Consider the following 13,084-nt stretch of genomic DNA (forward strand, 5'->3'; position numbering starts at 1 on the left):
GCTGCACACACTGCCTCGCCACATCATTCACTGCCTCTTACCGTCTCAACGACTCCTTTTTTAAAATCACAATGTCCCTTCATTCAGAAAGTGCTGCTGTTTTCTCATGTCGATTCTGCTAAAATATTGCAATATATAATGATATACCCTTTGACAAAACGCTGCAATAATACAGAGCCGGCCATGCATATTTGCATATTGCCCTTAAAAGGAAACGAACGCTCCCTCAGTAACTGTCCTTCAGGCCACGGAAAGTTTTCTGGAAATAAATCTCTCCTTATATTTATTGCATCTGAAGTAAATGTTTGTCATATCTTCATATGAACAATAATTCGGAATCTGATGTCTTTGAAAAAGCAATTTTCAAGTTTTGCCCATAAAGACCGATAAGAGACATAGTGAGGTTCTGGCCCATCAAGTCTTCATCACTTGTCACATTCACTCACTGTGGTTGAAATATTTCACCAACAAACCCACCTTCATTTCTTTAAGCGGGTTTCACATTTTTTGTCTTATAATAGTCCTGTGAAGGGCCTTGGGACGTTTTTACTACGTTAAAGACGCTATATAAAGACAAGTTGTTGTTGGTGTTGTTGTTGTTTTTGTTTGCAATCTTTCTCACTCTTTTCAGTATGATCATTGTCCTCATAGTGAGTAAATGATATAAGGAAAAGCCACATTAAGAGCTTAAACGCGGAGCTGGGAATTAAATGTTCCTTAATGTTGTTATATGTAAGGGAGACACTGGAAATATTGAGGTACTCGAGCCAACGGTGCAGCAATCCTAACTTCCTCCAGCATGGTCAGTGCTTCCAGTAAGACTTTCTCCTGTTCCGTTTCAGTCATGCCGTAAATCAAAATGATGTCCTGTGGCAGGGAATATCACCAGGACCTTCTAAGAACCGTGGCATTTTCCTTTGCAAACAACATGAGAGGGCTGTCCTACGATGAGAGATTGTGTAGAATGGGCCTATACTCTCGGCAGTTTAGAAGAATGAGAGGTGATCTCATTGAAACATGCAAGATTCTGAAGGGGGTTGGCAGGGTAGATACTGAGAGGTTGTTTCCCCTGGCTGGAGTGTCTAGAACTAGGGGGCATAGTCTCAGGATAAGGGGTAGGCCATTTAAGACCGAGATGAGGAGGAATTTCTTCACTCAGAAGCTTGTGAACCTTTGGAGTTCTCTGCCCCAGAGGGCTGTGAATGCCGAGTCTTTGGGTATATTCAAGGCTGAGATTGATAGATTTTTGGACTCTAGGGTTATGGAGATCGAGCGGGAAAGTGGAGTTGAGGTCGATGACCGGCCATGATCTTATTGAATGGCGGAGCCGGCTCGAGGGGCCGCATGGCCTACTCCTGCTCTTATTTCTTATTTCTTAACCACATGCCGTCATCCACAAATAAAGAAGTAACAGAAAGGGTTACTTCTCCAAGAACTCTGCTGCCCGTATCCTAAGTCGCACCAAGTCCCATTTACCCATCACCCCCTGTGCTCGCTGACCTGCATTGGCTCATGGTCCAGCAACGCCTCGATTTTTAAATTCTCTTGTTTTCAAATCCCTCCACGGCATCGCCCCCCCCCTTTCCCTGTAACCTCCTCCAGCCCTGCAACCAATGCACTCTTTAAAGCCGCGTGGAAACGCAGAGCGCTGCAGGTCCCGCGCATCCGGTGAGCCGGCTTTTGAATAGAAAAAACGTGCACGTGCTGAATTTTGAATGGGCCGCACAGCCCGTTGACGGGGCGTGCGGGCCAAAGAAACAAATTAGAGGGACCGTTGCCTACAACCCTCCGAGGTCATATAATAGAACGATTGCAGCACAGAGGGAGGCCATTCGGCCCGTCGAGCCCGTGCCGACTCTCTGCAAGAGCACTTCAGCTAGTCCCACCCCCCTGCCTTTTCCCCGTAGCCCTGCAAATTCTTTTCTTTCAGGTACTTACCCAATTCTCTTCTGAAAGCCACAATTGAATTTGTCTCCAGCACCCTTTCAAGCAGTGATTTCCAGATGCTAACCGCTCGCTGCGTAAGAACATTTTCCCTCATGTCGCCTTTGATCTCTGTGATCATGCAATTTGGGCGTCTTGCGTATCCCCTACTTTATTCGCTCCGCCGGTGGCGGGCGTGCTTTCAGCTGCCTAGGCCCTAAACTCTGGAATTCCCTCCCGAAACCTCTCCGCCTCTCTCTCTCTCCTCCTTTCAGACGCTCCTTAAAACCTACCTTTTCGAGCAAGCTTTTGGTCATCTGTCCTAATATCTCCTTGTGCGGCTGGGTGTCAAATTTAGTTTGCTAACACTCCTGTGGAGTGCCTTGGGACGTTTCACTATGTTAAAGACGCTATATAAATACAAGATGATGAGTAAATAAGGATAAACTGTTTCCAGTGTCGGAAGGGTCAGTAACCAGGAGACACAGATTGAAGAAAATTTGCAAAAGAAGCAGAGGCGACAGTAGGATGTTTCCCCGCCTTCCCCATCCCAGCTCGAGGTGACCTAAGGTAAAAAGGTAATTTGGATAATATTTGAAGGTAAAATAATTGCAGGGCTTTGGTGAAAGAAGAGAGGAGTAGGATTAATTGGATAGCCCTTTGAAAGAGCCGGCAGAGACACGATGGGCCGAATGGCCTGGTTGTGTGCTGTATGATTGTTTCTGTAGTGAATAAAGTGCAGAGTTGGCATGCAGCTTTGAAACATTTTTTGTATGCGGTGTATAATTGTTGATTTTTTGTGGAAAATGTGTAATTTCTTAGTAGTAAGGATGAATATAACTGTGAGTGTAAAGATGAAATGAAATGTGAGCGTTAGGATGGGTTATGATGCGATTTGAATAGGCCATTATGCAGAGTTGTATTGTGTCACAGCTCCCTGTGTTGGGAATAAAGCGCAGTTAGAATTGAAAACAAAGCAAATGATATATATAACGGTATATATATTTGACAGCTTAGTTGAAAAGAGAATGCTGTTGAAATTCTATTTTTTATTGTAAAGCCAGGGGAGAGCGCGAACGCAGTCCCCCACTACCACAAATTTTGCAGTCGAGTATCCCGCATTTGGGGACATCGCAGGCGTCAGCACACCCGAAGTGCAATGGGCTAGCCTCGTCCTGGGAGAACCACCTTCTTGATCATGGTGTCTCCCCTGCCAGGTAAGTATGCTTTCCAGCTGCACACACTGCCTCGCCACATCATTCACTGCCTCTTACCGTCTCAACGACTCCTTTTTTAAAATCACAATGTCCCTTCATTCAGAAAGTGCTGCTGTTTTCTCATGTCGATTCTGCTAAAATATTGCAATATATAATGATATACCCTTTGTCAAAACGCTGCAATAATACAGAGCCGGCCATGCATATTTGCAAATTGCCCTTAAAAGGAAACGAACGCTCCCTCAGTAACTGTCCTTCAGGCCACGGAAAGTTTTCTGGAAATAAATCTCTCCTTATATTTATTGCATCTGAAGTAAATGTTTGTCATATCTTCATATGAACAATAATTCGGAATCTGATGTCTTTGAAAAAGCAATTTTCAAGTTTTGCCCATAAAGACCGATAAGAGACATCGTGAGGTTCTGGCCCATCAAGTCTTCATCACTTGTCACATTCACTCACTGTGGTTGAAATATTTCACCAACAAACCCACCTTCATTTCTTTAAGCGGGTTTCACATTTTTTGTCTTATAATAGTCCTGTGAAGGGCCTTGGGACGTTTTTACTACGTTAAAGACGCTATATAAAGACAAGTTGTTGTTGGTGTTGTTGTTGTTTTTGTTTGCAATCTTTCTCACTCTTTTCAGTATGATCATTGTCCTCATAGTGAGTAAATGATATAAGGAAAAGCCACATTAAGAGCTTAAACGCGGAGCTGGGAATTAAATGTTCCTTAATGTTGTTATATGTAAGGGAGACACTGGAAATATTGAGGTACTCGAGCCAACGGTGCAGCAATCCTAACTTCCTCCAGCATGGTCAGTGCTTCCAGTAAGACTTTCTCCTGTTCCGTTTCAGTCATGCCGTAAATCAAAATGATGTCCTGTGGCAGGGAATATCACCAGGACCTTCTAAGAACCGTGGCATTTTCCTTTGCAAACAACATGAGAGGGCTGTCCTACGATGAGAGATTGTGTAGAATGGGCCTATACTCTCGGCAGTTTAGAAGAATGAGAGGTGATCTCATTGAAACATGCAAGATTCTGAAGGGGGTTGGCAGGGTAGATACTGAGAGGTTGTTTCCCCTGGCTGGAGTGTCTAGAACTAGGGGGCATAGTCTCAGGATAAGGGGTAGGCCATTTAAGACCGAGATGAGGAGGAATTTCTTCACTCAGAAGCTTGTGAACCTTTGGAGTTCTCTGCCCCAGAGGGCTGTGAATGCCGAGTCTTTGGGTATATTCAAGGCTGAGATTGATAGATTTTTGGACTCTAGGGTTATGGAGATCGAGCGGGAAAGTGGAGTTGAGGTCGATGACCGGCCATGATCTTATTGAATGGCGGAGCCGGCTCGAGGGGCCGCATGGCCTACTCCTGCTCTTATTTCTTATTTCTTAACCACATGCCGTCATCCACAAATAAAGAAGTAACAGAAAGGGTTACTTCTCCAAGAACTCTGCTGCCCGTATCCTAAGTCGCACCAAGTCCCATTTACCCATCACCCCCTGTGCTCGCTGACCTGCATTGGCTCATGGTCCAGCAACGCCTCGATTTTTAAATTCTCTTGTTTTCAAATCCCTCCACGGCATCGCCCCCCCTTTCCCTGTAACCTCCTCCAGCCCTGCAACCAATGCACTCTTTAAAGCCGCGTGGAAACGCAGAGCGCTGCAGGTCCCGCGCATCCGGTGAGCCGGCTTTTGAATAGAAAAAACGTGCACGTGCTGAATTTTGAATGGGCCGCACAGCCCGTTGACGGGGCGTGCGGGCCAAAGAAACAAATTAGAGGGACCGTTGCCTACAACCCTCCGAGGTCATATAATAGAACGATTGCAGCACAGAGGGAGGCCATTCGGCCCGTCGAGCCCGTGCCGACTCTCTGCAAGAGCACTTCAGCTAGTCCCACCCCCCTGCCTTTTCCCCGTAGCCCTGCAAATTCTTTTCTTTCAGGTACTTACCCAATTCTCTTCTGAAAGCCACAATTGAATTTGTCTCCAGCACCCTTTCAAGCAGTGATTTCCAGATGCTAACCGCTCGCTGCGTAAGAACATTTTCCCTCATGTCGCCTTTGATCTCTGTGATCATGCAATTTGGGCGTCTTGCGTATCCCCTACTTTATTCGCTCCGCCGGTGGCGGGCGTGCTTTCAGCTGCCTAGGCCCTAAACTCTGGAATTCCCTCCCGAAACCTCTCCGCCTCTCTCTCTCTCCTCCTTTCAGACGCTCCTTAAAACCTACCTTTTCGAGCAAGCTTTTGGTCATCTGTCCTAATATCTCCTTGTGCGGCTGGGTGTCAAATTTAGTTTGCTAACACTCCTGTGGAGTGCCTTGGGACGTTTCACTATGTTAAAGACGCTATATAAATACAAGATGATGAGTAAATAAGGATAAACTGTTTCCAGTGTCGGAAGGGTCAGTAACCAGGAGACACAGATTGAAGAATATTTGCAAAAGAAGCAGAGGCGACAGTAGGATGTTTCCCCGCCTTCCCCACCCCAGCTCGAGGTGACCTAAGGTAAAAAGGTAATTTGGATAATATTTGAAGGTAAAATAATTGCAGGGCTTTGGTGAAAGAAGAGAGGAGTAGGATTAATTGGATAGCCCTTTGAAAGAGCCGGCAGAGACACGATGGGCCGAATGGCCTGGTTGTGTGCTGTATGATTGTTTCTGTAGTGAATAAGGTTGAACATTTTGCCAAAGTGCAGAGTTGGCATGCAGCTTTGAAACATTTTTTGTATGCGGTGTATAATTGTTGATTTTTTGTGGAAAATGTGTAATTTCTTAGTAGTAAGGATGAATATAACTGTGAGTGTAAAGATGAAATGAAATGTGAGCGTTAGGATGGGTTATGATGCGATTTGAATAGGCCATTATGCAGAGTTGTATTGTGTCACAGCTCCCTGTGTTGGGAATAAAGCGCAGTTAGAATTGAAAACAAAGCAAACGATATATATAACGGTATATATATTTGACAGCTTAGTTGAAAAGAGAATGCTGTTGAAATTCTATTTTTTATTGTAAAGCCAGGGGAGAGCGCGAACGCAGTCCCCCACTACCACAAATTTTGCAGTCGAGTATCCCGCATTTGGGGACATCGCAGGCGTCAGCACACCCGAAGTGCAATGGGCTAGCCTCGTCCTGGGAGAACCACCTTCTTGATCATGGTGTCTCCCTTGCCAGGTAAGTATGCTTTCCAGCTGCACACACTGCCTCGCCACATCATTCACTGCCTCTTACCGTCTCAACGACTCCTTTTTTAAAATCACAATGTCCCTTCATTCAGAAAGTGCTGCTGTTTTCTCATGTCGATTCTGCTAAAATATTGCAATATATAATGATATACCCTTTGACAAAACGCTGCAATAATACAGAGCCGGCCATGCATATTTGCATATTGCCCTTAAAAGGAAACGAACGCTCCCTCAGTAACTGTCCTTCAGGCCACGGAAAGTTTTCTGGAAATAAATCTCTCCTTATATTTATTGCATCTGAAGTAAATGTTTGTCATATCTTCATATGAACAATAATTCGGAATCTGATGTCTTTGAAAAAGCAATTTTCAAGTTTTGCCCATAAAGACCGATAAGAGACATAGTGAGGTTCTGGCCCATCAAGTCTTCATCACTTGTCACATTCACTCACTGTGGTTGAAATATTTCACCAACAAACCCACCTTCATTTCTTTAAGCGGGTTTCACATTTTTTGTCTTATAATAGTCCTGTGAAGGGCCTTGGGACGTTTTTACTACGTTAAAGACGCTATATAAAGACAAGTTGTTGTTGGTGTTGTTGTTGTTTTTGTTTGCAATCTTTCTCACTCTTTTCAGTATGATCATTGTCCTCATAGTGAGTAAATGATATAAGGAAAAGCCACATTAAGAGCTTAAACGCGGAGCTGGGAATTAAATGTTCCTTAATGTTGTTATATGTAAGGGAGACACTGGAAATATTGAGGTACTCGAGCCAACGGTGCAGCAATCCTAACTTCCTCCAGCATGGTCAGTGCTTCCAGTAAGACTTTCTCCTGTTCCGTTTCAGTCATGCCGTAAATCAAAATGATGTCCTGTGGCAGGGAATATCACCAGGACCTTCTAAGAACCGTGGCATTTTCCTTTGCAAACAACATGAGAGGGCTGTCCTACGATGAGAGATTGTGTAGAATGGGCCTATACTCTCGGCAGTTTAGAAGAATGAGAGGTGATCTCATTGAAACATGCAAGATTCTGAAGGGGGTTGGCAGGGTAGATACTGAGAGGTTGTTTCCCCTGGCTGGAGTGTCTAGAACTAGGGGGCATAGTCTCAGGATAAGGGGTAGGCCATTTAAGACCGAGATGAGGAGGAATTTCTTCACTCAGAAGCTTGTGAACCTTTGGAGTTCTCTGCCCCAGAGGGCTGTGAATGCCGAGTCTTTGGGTATATTCAAGGCTGAGATTGATAGATTTTTGGACTCTAGGGTTATGGAGATCGAGCGGGAAAGTGGAGTTGAGGTCGATGACCGGCCATGATCTTATTGAATGGCGGAGCCGGCTCGAGGGGCCGCATGGCCTACTCCTGCTCTTATTTCTTATTTCTTAACCACATGCCGTCATCCACAAATAAAGAAGTAACAGAAAGGGTTACTTCTCCAAGAACTCTGCTGCCCGTATCCTAAGTCGCACCAAGTCCCATTTACCCATCACCCCCTGTGCTCGCTGACCTGCATTGGCTCATGGTCCAGCAACGCCTCGATTTTTAAATTCTCTTGTTTTCAAATCCCTCCACGGCATCGCCCCCCCCTTTCCCTGTAACCTCCTCCAGCCCTGCAACCAATGCACTCTTTAAAGCCGCGTGGAAACGCAGAGCGCTGCAGGTCCCGCGCATCCGGTGAGCCGGCTTTTGAATAGAAAAAACGTGCACGTGCTGAATTTTGAATGGGCCGCACAGCCCGTTGACGGGGCGTGCGGGCCAAAGAAACAAATTAGAGGGACCGTTGCCTACAACCCTCCGAGGTCATATAATAGAACGATTGCAGCACAGAGGGAGGCCATTCGGCCCGTCGAGCCCGTGCCGACTCTCTGCAAGAGCACTTCAGCTAGTCCCACCCCCCTGCCTTTTCCCCGTAGCCCTGCAAATTCTTTTCTTTCAGGTACTTACCCAATTCTCTTCTGAAAGCCACAATTGAATTTGTCTCCAGCACCCTTTCAAGCAGTGATTTCCAGATGCTAACCGCTCGCTGCGTAAGAACATTTTCCCTCATGTCGCCTTTGATCTCTGTGATCATGCAATTTGGGCGTCTTGCGTATCCCCTACTTTATTCGCTCCGCCGGTGGCGGGCGTGCTTTCAGCTGCCTAGGCCCTAAACTCTGGAATTCCCTCCCGAAACCTCTCCGCCTCTCTCTCTCTCCTCCTTTCAGACGCTCCTTAAAACCTACCTTTTCGAGCAAGCTTTTGGTCATCTGTCCTAATATCTCCTTGTGCGGCTGGGTGTCAAATTTAGTTTGCTAACACTCCTGTGGAGTGCCTTGGGACGTTTCACTATGTTAAAGACGCTATATAAATACAAGATGATGAGTAAATAAGGATAAACTGTTTCCAGTGTCGGAAGGGTCAGTAACCAGGAGACACAGATTGAAGAAAATTTGCAAAAGAAGCAGAGGCGACAGTAGGATGTTTCCCCGCCTTCCCCATCCCAGCTCGAGGTGACCTAAGGTAAAAAGGTAATTTGGATAATATTTGAAGGTAAAATAATTGCAGGGCTTTGGTGAAAGAAGAGAGGAGTAGGATTAATTGGATAGCCCTTTGAAAGAGCCGGCAGAGACACGATGGGCCGAATGGCCTGGTTGTGTGCTGTATGATTGTTTCTGTAGTGAATAAAGTGCAGAGTTGGCATGCAGCTTTGAAACATTTTTTGTATGCGGTGTATAATTGTTGATTTTTTGTGGAAAATGTGTAATTTCTTAGTAGTAAGGATGAATATAACTGTGAGTGTAAAGATGAAATGAAATGTGAGCGTTAGGATGGGTTATGATGCGATTTGAATAGGCCATTATGCAGAGTTGTATTGTGTCACAGCTCCCTGTGTTGGGAATAAAGCGCAGTTAGAATTGAAAACAAAGCAAATGATATATATAACGGTATATATATTTGACAGCTTAGTTGAAAAGAGAATGCTGTTGAAATTCTATTTTTTATTGTAAAGCCAGGGGAGAGCGCGAACGCAGTCCCCCACTACCACAAATTTTGCAGTCGAGTATCCCGCATTTGGGGACATCGCAGGCGTCAGCACACCCGAAGTGCAATGGGCTAGCCTCGTCCTGGGAGAACCACCTTCTTGATCATGGTGTCTCCCCTGCCAGGTAAGTATGCTTTCCAGCTGCACACACTGCCTCGCCACATCATTCACTGCCTCTTACCGTCTCAACGACTCCTTTTTTAAAATCACAATGTCCCTTCATTCAGAAAGTGCTGCTGTTTTCTCATGTCGATTCTGCTAAAATATTGCAATATATAATGATATACCCTTTGTCAAAACGCTGCAATAATACAGAGCCGGCCATGCATATTTGCAAATTGCCCTTAAAAGGAAACGAACGCTCCCTCAGTAACTGTCCTTCAGGCCACGGAAAGTTTTCTGGAAATAAATCTCTCCTTATATTTATTGCATCTGAAGTAAATGTTTGTCATATCTTCATATGAACAATAATTCGGAATCTGATGTCTTTGAAAAAGCAATTTTCAAGTTTTGCCCATAAAGACCGATAAGAGACATCGTGAGGTTCTGGCCCATCAAGTCTTCATCACTTGTCACATTCACTCACTGTGGTTGAAATATTTCACCAACAAACCCACCTTCATTTCTTTAAGCGGGTTTCACATTTTTTGTCTTATAATAGTCCTGTGAAGGGCCTTGGGACGTTTTTACTACGTTAAAGACGCTATATAAAGACAAGTTGTTGTTGGTGTTGTTGTTGTTTTTGTTTGCAATCTTTCTCACTCTTTTCAGTATGATCATTGTCCTCATAGTGAGTAAATGATATAAGGAAAAGCCACATTAAGAGCTTAAACGCGGAGCTGGGAATTAAATGTTCCTTAATGTTGTTATATGTAAGGGAGACACTGGAAATATTGAGGTACTCGAGCCAACGGTGCAGCAATCCTAACTTCCTCCAGCATGGTCAGTGCTTCCAGTAAGACTTTCTCCTGTTCCGTTTCAGTCATGCCGTAAATCAAAATGATGTCCTGTGGCAGGGAATATCACCAGGACCTTCTAAGAACCGTGGCATTTTCCTTTGCAAACAACATGAGAGGGCTGTCCTACGATGAGAGATTGTGTAGAATGGGCCTATACTCTCGGCAGTTTAGAAGAATGAGAGGTGATCTCATTGAAACATGCAAGATTCTGAAGGGGGTTGGCAGGGTAGATACTGAGAGGTTGTTTCCCCTGGCTGGAGTGTCTAGAACTAGGGGGCATAGTCTCAGGATAAGGGGGTAGGCCATTTAAGACCGAGATGAGGAGGAGTATTTCTTCACTCAGAAGCTTGTGAACCTTTTGGAGTTCTCTGCCCCAGAGGGCTGTGAATGCCGAGTCTTTGGTGTCATATTCAAGGCTGAGATTGATAGATTTTTGGACTCTAGGGTTATGGAGATCGAGCGGGAAAGTGGAGTTGAGGTCGATGACCGGCCATGATCTTATTGAATGGCGGAGCCGGCTCGAGGGGCCGCATTGGCCTACTCCTGCTCTTATTTCTTATTTCTTAACCACATGCCGTCATCCACAAATAAAGAAGTAACAGAAAGGGTTACTTCTCCAAGAACTCTGCTGCCCGTATCCTAAAGTCGCCACCAAGTCCCATTTACCCATCACCCCCTGTGCTCGCTGACCTGCATTGGCTCATGGTCCAGCAACGCCTCGATTTTTAAATTCTCTTGTTTTCAAATCCCTCCCACGGCATCGCCCCCTCCCTTTCCCTGTAACCTCCTCCAGCCCCTGCAACCAATGCACTCTTTAAAGCCGCGTGGAAACGCAGAGCGCTGCAGGTCCCGCGCATCCGGTGAGCCGGCTTTTGAATAGAAAAAACGTGCACGTGCTGAATTTTGAATGGGCCGCGACACAGGCCCGTTGACGTGGGCGTGCGGGCCAAAGAAACAAATTAGAGGGACCGTTTGCCTACAACCCCTCCGAGGTCATATAATAGAACGATTGCAGCACAGAGGGAGGCCATTCGGCCCGTTCGAGCCCGTGCCGACTCTCTGCAAGAGCACTTCAGCTAGTCCCACCCCCCTGCCTTTTCCCCGGTAGCCCTGCAAATTCTTTTCTTTCAGGTACTTACCCCAACTTCTCTTCTGAAAGCCACAATTGAATTTCTCTCCAGCACCCTTTCAAGCAGTGATTTCCAGATGCTAACCGCTCGCTGCGTAAGAAACATCTTCCCTCATGTCGCCTTTGATCTCTGTGATCATGCAATTTGGGCGTCTTGCGTGATCCCTACTTTATTCGCTCCGCCGGTGGCGGGCGTGCTTTCAGCTTGCCTAGGCCCCTAAAACTCTGGAATTCCCTCCCGAAACCTCTCCGCCTCTCTCTCTCTCTCTCCTTTCAGACGCTCCTTAAAAACCTACCTTTCGAGCAAGCTTTTGGTCATCTGTCCTAATATCTCCTTGTGCGGCTGGGTGTCAAATTTAGTTTGCTAACACTCCTGTGGAGTGCCTTGGGACGTTTCACTATGTTAAAGACGCTATATAAATACAAGATGATGAGTAAATAAGGATAAACTGTTCTCCAGTGTCGGAAGGGTCAGTAACCCAGGAGACACAGATTGAAGAAAATTTGCAAAGAAGCAGAGGCGACAGTAGGATGTTCCCCGCCTTCCCCACCCCAGCTCGAGGTGACCTAAGGTAAAAAGGTAATTTGGATAATATTTGAAGGTAAAATAATTGCAGGGCTTTGGTAGAAAGAAGAGAGGAGTAGGATTAATTGGATAGCCCTTTGAAAGAGCCGGCAGAGACACGATGGGCCGAATGGCCTGGTTGTGTGCTGTATGATTGTTTCTGTAGTGAATAAGGTTGAACATTTTGCCAAAGTGCAGAGTTGGCATGCAGCTTTGAAACATTTTTTGTATGCGGTGTATAATTGTTGATTTTTTGTGGAAAATGTGTAATTTCTTAGTAGTAAGGATGAATATAAACTGTGAGTGTAAAGATGAAATGAAATGTGAGCGTTAGGATGGGTTATGATGCGATTGAATAGGCCATTATGGCAGAGTTGTATTGTGTCACAGCTCCCTGTGGTTGGGAATAAAGCGCAGTTAGAATTGAAAACAAAGCAAACGATATATATAACGGTATATATATTTGACAGCTTAGTTGAAAAGAGAATGCTGTTGAAATTCTATTTTATTATTGTAAAGCCAGGGGAGAGCGCGAACGCAGTCCCCCACTACCACAAATCTTGCAGTCGAGTATCCCGCATTTGGGGACATCGCAGGCGTCAGCCACACCCGAAGTGCAATGGGCTAGCCTCGTCCTGGAGACACCACCTTCTTGATCATGTGTCTCCCTTGCCAGGTAAGTATGCTTTCCAGCTGCACACACTGCCTCGCAACATCATTCACTGTGCCTCTTACCGTCTCAACGACTCTCTTTTTTAAAATCACAATGTCCCTTCATTCAGAAAGTGCTGCTGTTTTCTCATGTCGATTCTGCTAAATAGTTGCAATATATAATGATATTACCCTTTGACAAAACGCTGCAATAATACAGAGCCGGCCATGCATATTTGCAATATTGCCCTTAAAAGGAAACGAACGCTCCCTCAGTAACTGTCCTTCAGGCCACGGAAAGTTTTCTGGAAATAAATCTCCTCCTTATATTTATTGCATACTGAAGTAAATGTTTGTCATATCTTTCATATGAACAATAATTCGGAATCTGATGTCTTTGAAAAAGCATATTTCGAAGTTTTGCCCCATAAAGACCG

At 45.2% G+C, this 13,084-nt stretch overlaps 4 non-coding genes across 4 annotated transcripts; all 4 read right to left on the reverse strand.

The window, feature by feature from the left end:
* Positions 1 to 2,984: 2,984 nt before the first annotated feature.
* LOC147080853 (U1 spliceosomal RNA) lies at positions 2,985 to 3,148 on the reverse strand. The gene has a single exon (XR_015077008.1). It is a non-coding gene; the product is annotated as a U1 spliceosomal RNA (small nuclear RNA).
* A 3,008-nt stretch (positions 3,149 to 6,156) lies between these two features.
* On the reverse strand, positions 6,157 to 6,320 carry LOC147080854 (U1 spliceosomal RNA). Its single transcript, XR_015077011.1, has one exon. It is a non-coding gene; the product is annotated as a U1 spliceosomal RNA (small nuclear RNA).
* Positions 6,321 to 9,311: 2,991 nt separating this feature from the next.
* On the reverse strand, positions 9,312 to 9,475 carry LOC147080855 (U1 spliceosomal RNA). The gene has a single exon (XR_015077009.1). It is a non-coding gene; the product is annotated as a U1 spliceosomal RNA (small nuclear RNA).
* Positions 9,476 to 12,516: 3,041 nt separating this feature from the next.
* Positions 12,517 to 12,680, reverse strand: LOC147080856 (U1 spliceosomal RNA). The gene has a single exon (XR_015077014.1). It is a non-coding gene; the product is annotated as a U1 spliceosomal RNA (small nuclear RNA).
* Positions 12,681 to 13,084: the final 404 nt, after the last annotated feature.

Source organism: Somniosus microcephalus, unplaced genomic scaffold, assembly GCF_052327205.1.
Source record: "Somniosus microcephalus isolate GS21.2 unplaced genomic scaffold, FLI_Smic_1.0 scaffold1093, whole genome shotgun sequence".
Taxonomy (NCBI): Eukaryota; Metazoa; Chordata; class Chondrichthyes; order Squaliformes; family Somniosidae; genus Somniosus; species Somniosus microcephalus.